This window comes from Ranitomeya imitator, unplaced genomic scaffold (genome assembly GCF_032444005.1).
Source record: "Ranitomeya imitator isolate aRanImi1 unplaced genomic scaffold, aRanImi1.pri SCAFFOLD_833, whole genome shotgun sequence".
NCBI classification, from domain to species: Eukaryota; Metazoa; Chordata; class Amphibia; order Anura; family Dendrobatidae; genus Ranitomeya; species Ranitomeya imitator.
In genome coordinates, this window is record NW_027194200.1 from 25,483 (window position 1) to 31,482 (window position 6,000).

The window sequence follows — 6,000 nt, forward strand, 5'->3', positions numbered from 1 at the left end:
TAACTCCGCCCATCTGAACACACCCTCCATCCCTTTGGCGCTCCAGAGTGCAACTATTAGTGCAAGTCTGCAAATTGCCCCTTTAAAAAAAAAAAAGACAATCCCCCTACCATGTGGTCTGCTGCTGTTCCAGCAGCAGACTGAAGACGGCGCCATTTTTCTCTGCCTTAGATAAGTCCAGAGCCCATTGTGACACGTGAGAGTTCCGGAGTCAATGGCTGAAGGCCCCATTGTGACAGCAGCAGCAGGTGAAGGTTCCGTGCATAGATTCTATCTACTGCAGGCGGGCAGGCAGCAGCAGCGCACCCAGTTGGTCAAAAGCATTAGAATACTACTCACACAGTACAAGACAAAATAGACAAGACTAGCACATTCAAGATCATCACAGACACCATTTTTCCTTCTTTATTGAAATACATATCATACACCACATAATTAAAAGTCAGTGGTCCACAAGAGGGAGCCAATGTTTTACAAAGGAATTTGTGCATGCGGTCACAAATGTAGTATGTATGGCCGAACTACTCGTAGGATACTTCAATTTAAACACTTCATGCTGACAGACAGCAGGCAGGCAGGCAGGCAGGCAGGCAGGCAGGCAGGCAGGCAGGCAGGCAGGCAGGGGCCTAATTTTGTAGATGGCACAATATATTAGCAACACTGTTACAAAGGCCTCATTCGGGCCTACATCTTAACACACCTGTTGCAACCAGCAAAGATTGCTTGATTGCTTGATTGATTGATTGCATATTGGATGCAATCCAATGCTGAACATGCACAGGTGAAAGCAAGGCACAGGAAATGTTGCAAACGGTCCAGTGAAACTGAGCAAATTGCTACATTTGCCACCTGAAACGTGCTTCTTTGACCCTGAAAAGAATTCTCAGAAAGTGTTAAATGACAACTTGCTGGGCTGATTTCAATTCAATCTGTTTTTGGAAACCGGATCAGAGAAGGGGTGCACTGTTCCCGGAGATACTGCAATAACGGGTCAATGCGTGGAGTGGACAGAGCAAGCTCCATTTCCAGCTCCCTGTTCTAAAAATCCATTTAATATATGGTCCCCAAATAGGGGACGTATCAGATATTAAACTGATAAGAACAGATACTACACTTGATCTTAGCCAAAAGGCCGAGAAGCGATAGCCTGAAATGGTTTGCCACTCCAGACGCCCCATGGCCCACAACCAGGACTCACTGTGGAGAGAGCCCAAAAGATGATTGCCCAGGGGAAGACATTTTTTTTCTAAACTCTGGATGCCTTCTCAAATGGCAGTTCTGGTGTGTGTGGGGGCGTGTGGGGGGGTGTGTGGGGGTGTGTGGGGGTGTGTTCAATTTGGGCCCAACGCGTTTTTAAAAAATCTGCCTAACTCCGCCTAATCTGCATAACGCCGCCTGATCTGCATAACTCCGCCCATCTGAACACACCCTCCATCCCTTTGGCGCTCCAGAGTGCAACTATTAGTGCAAGTCTGCAAATTGCCCCTTTAAAAAAAAAAAAGACAATCCCCCTACCATGTGGTCTGCTGCTGTTCCAGCAGCAGACTGAAGACGGCGCCATTTTTCTCTGCCTTAGATAAGTCCAGAGCCCATTGTGACACGTGAGAGTTCCGGAGTCAATGGCTGAAGGCCCCATTGTGACAGCAGCAGCAGGTGAAGGTTCCGTGCATAGATTCTATCTACTGCAGGCGGGCAGGCAGCAGCAGCGCACCCAGTTGGTCAAAAGCATTAGAATACTACTCACACAGTACAAGACAAAATAGACAAGACTAGCACATTCAAGATCATCACAGACACCATTTTTCCTTCTTTATTGAAATACATATCATACACCACATAATTAAAAGTCAGTGGTCCACAAGAGGGAGCCAATGTTTTACAAAGGAATTTGTGCATGCGGTCACAAATGTAGTATGTATGGCCGAACTACTCGTAGGATACTTCAATTTAAACACTTCATGCTGACAGACAGCAGGCAGGCAGGCAGGCAGGCAGGCAGGCAGGCAGGCAGGCAGGCAGGCAGGCAGGGGCCTAATTTTGTAGATGGCACAATATATTAGCAACACTGTTACAAAGGCCTCATTCGGGCCTACATCTTAACACACCTGTTGCAACCAGCAAAGATTGCTTGATTGCTTGATTGATTGATTGCATATTGGATGCAATCCAATGCTGAACATGCACAGGTGAAAGCAAGGCACAGGAAATGTTGCAAACGGTCCAGTGAAACTGAGCAAATTGCTACATTTGCCACCTGAAACGTGCTTCTTTGACCCTGAAAAGAATTCTCAGAAAGTGTTAAATGACAACTTGCTGGGCTGATTTCAATTCAATCTGTTTTTGGAAACCGGATCAGAGAAGGGGTGCACTGTTCCCGGAGATACTGCAATAACGGGTCAATGCGTGGAGTGGACAGAGCAAGCTCCATTTCCAGCTCCCTGTTCTAAAAATCCATTTAATATATGGTCCCCAAATAGGGGACGTATCAGATATTAAACTGATAAGAACAGATACTACACTTGATCTTAGCCAAAAGGCCGAGAAGCGATAGCCTGAAATGGTTTGCCACTCCAGACGCCCCATGGCCCACAACCAGGACTCACTGTGGAGAGAGCCCAAAAGATGATTGCCCAGGGGAAGACATTTTTTTTCTAAACTCTGGATGCCTTCTCAAATGGCAGTTCTGGTGTGTGTGGGGGCGTGTGGGGGGTGTGTGGGGGTGTGTGGGGGTGTGTTCAATTTGGGCCCAACGCGTTTTTAAAAAATCTGCCTAACTCCGCCTAATCTGCATAACGCCGCCTGATCTGCATAACTCCGCCCATCTGAACACACCCTCCATCCCTTTGGCGCTCCAGAGTGCAACTATTAGTGCAAGTCTGCAAATTGCCCCTTTAAAAAAAAAAAAGACAATCCCCCTACCATGTGGTCTGCTGCTGTTCCAGCAGCAGACTGAAGACGGCGCCATTTTTCTCTGCCTTAGATAAGTCCAGAGCCCATTGTGACACGTGAGAGTTCCGGAGTCAATGGCTGAAGGCCCCATTGTGACAGCAGCAGCAGGTGAAGGTTCCGTGCATAGATTCTATCTACTGCAGGCGGGCAGGCAGCAGCAGCGCACCCAGTTGGTCAAAAGCATTAGAATACTACTCACACAGTACAAGACAAAATAGACAAGACTAGCACATTCAAGATCATCACAGACACCATTTTTCCTTCTTTATTGAAATACATATCATACACCACATAATTAAAAGTCAGTGGTCCACAAGAGGGAGCCAATGTTTTACAAAGGAATTTGTGCATGCGGTCACAAATGTAGTATGTATGGCCGAACTACTCGTAGGATACTTCAATTTAAACACTTCATGCTGACAGACAGCAGGCAGGCAGGCAGGCAGGCAGGCAGGCAGGCAGGCAGGCAGGCAGGCAGGCAGGGGCCTAATTTTGTAGATGGCACAATATATTAGCAACACTGTTACAAAGGCCTCATTCGGGCCTACATCTTAACACACCTGTTGCAACCAGCAAAGATTGCTTGATTGCTTGATTGATTGATTGCATATTGGATGCAATCCAATGCTGAACATGCACAGGTGAAAGCAAGGCACAGGAAATGTTGCAAACGGTCCAGTGAAACTGAGCAAATTGCTACATTTGCCACCTGAAACGTGCTTCTTTGACCCTGAAAAGAATTCTCAGAAAGTGTTAAATGACAACTTGCTGGGCTGATTTCAATTCAATCTGTTTTTGGAAACCGGATCAGAGAAGGGGTGCACTGTTCCCGGAGATACTGCAATAACGGGTCAATGCGTGGAGTGGACAGAGCAAGCTCCATTTCCAGCTCCCTGTTCTAAAAATCCATTTAATATATGGTCCCCAAATAGGGGACGTATCAGATATTAAACTGATAAGAACAGATACTACACTTGATCTTAGCCAAAAGGCCGAGAAGCGATAGCCTGAAATGGTTTGCCACTCCAGACGCCCCATGGCCCACAACCAGGACTCACTGTGGAGAGAGCCCAAAAGATGATTGCCCAGGGGAAGACATTTTTTTTCTAAACTCTGGATGCCTTCTCAAATGGCAGTTCTGGTGTGTGTGGGGGCGTGTGGGGGGTGTGTGGGGGTGTGTGGGGGTGTGTTCAATTTGGGCCCAACGCGTTTTTAAAAAATCTGCCTAACTCCGCCTAATCTGCATAACGCCGCCTGATCTGCATAACTCCGCCCATCTGAACACACCCTCCATCCCTTTGGCGCTCCAGAGTGCAACTATTAGTGCAAGTCTGCAAATTGCCCCTTTAAAAAAAAAAAAGACAATCCCCCTACCATGTGGTCTGCTGCTGTTCCAGCAGCAGACTGAAGACGGCGCCATTTTTCTCTGCCTTAGATAAGTCCAGAGCCCATTGTGACACGTGAGAGTTCCGGAGTCAATGGCTGAAGGCCCCATTGTGACAGCAGCAGCAGGTGAAGGTTCCGTGCATAGATTCTATCTACTGCAGGCGGGCAGGCAGCAGCAGCGCACCCAGTTGGTCAAAAGCATTAGAATACTACTCACACAGTACAAGACAAAATAGACAAGACTAGCACATTCAAGATCATCACAGACACCATTTTTCCTTCTTTATTGAAATACATATCATACACCACATAATTAAAAGTCAGTGGTCCACAAGAGGGAGCCAATGTTTTACAAAGGAATTTGTGCATGCGGTCACAAATGTAGTATGTATGGCCGAACTACTCGTAGGATACTTCAATTTAAACACTTCATGCTGACAGACAGCAGGCAGGCAGGCAGGCAGGCAGGCAGGCAGGCAGGCAGGCAGGCAGGCAGGCAGGGGCCTAATTTTGTAGATGGCACAATATATTAGCAACACTGTTACAAAGGCCTCATTCGGGCCTACATCTTAACACACCTGTTGCAACCAGCAAAGATTGCTTGATTGCTTGATTGATTGATTGCATATTGGATGCAATCCAATGCTGAACATGCACAGGTGAAAGCAAGGCACAGGAAATGTTGCAAACGGTCCAGTGAAACTGAGCAAATTGCTACATTTGCCACCTGAAACGTGCTTCTTTGACCCTGAAAAGAATTCTCAGAAAGTGTTAAATGACAACTTGCTGGGCTGATTTCAATTCAATCTGTTTTTGGAAACCGGATCAGAGAAGGGGTGCACTGTTCCCGGAGATACTGCAATAACGGGTCAATGCGTGGAGTGGACAGAGCAAGCTCCATTTCCAGCTCCCTGTTCTAAAAATCCATTTAATATATGGTCCCCAAATAGGGGACGTATCAGATATTAAACTGATAAGAACAGATACTACACTTGATCTTAGCCAAAAGGCCGAGAAGCGATAGCCTGAAATGGTTTGCCACTCCAGACGCCCCATGGCCCACAACCAGGACTCACTGTGGAGAGAGCCCAAAAGATGATTGCCCAGGGGAAGACATTTTTTTTCTAAACTCTGGATGCCTTCTCAAATGGCAGTTCTGGTGTGTGTGGGGGCGTGTGGGGGGTGTGTGGGGGTGTGTGGGGGTGTGTTCAATTTGGGCCCAACGCGTTTTTAAAAAATCTGCCTAACTCCGCCTAATCTGCATAACGCCGCCTGATCTGCATAACTCCGCCCATCTGAACACACCCTCCATCCCTTTGGCGCTCCAGAGTGCAACTATTAGTGCAAGTCTGCAAATTGCCCCTTTAAAAAAAAAAAAGACAATCCCCCTACCATGTGGTCTGCTGCTGTTCCAGCAGCAGACTGAAGACGGCGCCATTTTTCTCTGCCTTAGATAAGTCCAGAGCCCATTGTGACACGTGAGAGTTCCGGAGTCAATGGCTGAAGGCCCCATTGTGACAGCAGCAGCAGGTGAAGGTTCCGTGCATAGATTCTATCTACTGCAGGCGGGCAGGCAGCAGCAGCGCACCCAGTTGGTCAAAAGCATTAGAATACTACTCACACAGTACAAGACAAAATAGACAAGACTAGCACATTCAAGATCAT

At 47.1% G+C, this 6,000-nt stretch overlaps 4 non-coding genes across 4 annotated transcripts; all 4 read right to left on the reverse strand.

Annotated features, from left to right (window-relative positions):
• Positions 1-953: 953 nt before the first annotated feature.
• LOC138654839 (U2 spliceosomal RNA) lies at positions 954-1,144 on the reverse strand. The gene has a single exon (XR_011316488.1). It is a non-coding gene; the product is annotated as a U2 spliceosomal RNA (small nuclear RNA).
• A 1,214-nt stretch (positions 1,145-2,358) lies between these two features.
• LOC138654840 (U2 spliceosomal RNA) lies at positions 2,359-2,549 on the reverse strand. Its single transcript, XR_011316489.1, has one exon. It is a non-coding gene; the product is annotated as a U2 spliceosomal RNA (small nuclear RNA).
• A 1,213-nt stretch (positions 2,550-3,762) lies between these two features.
• On the reverse strand, positions 3,763-3,953 carry LOC138654841 (U2 spliceosomal RNA). Its single transcript, XR_011316490.1, has one exon. It is a non-coding gene; the product is annotated as a U2 spliceosomal RNA (small nuclear RNA).
• Positions 3,954-5,166: 1,213 nt separating this feature from the next.
• On the reverse strand, positions 5,167-5,357 carry LOC138654842 (U2 spliceosomal RNA). Its single transcript, XR_011316491.1, has one exon. It is a non-coding gene; the product is annotated as a U2 spliceosomal RNA (small nuclear RNA).
• Between the last annotated feature and the right edge of the window lie 643 nt (positions 5,358-6,000).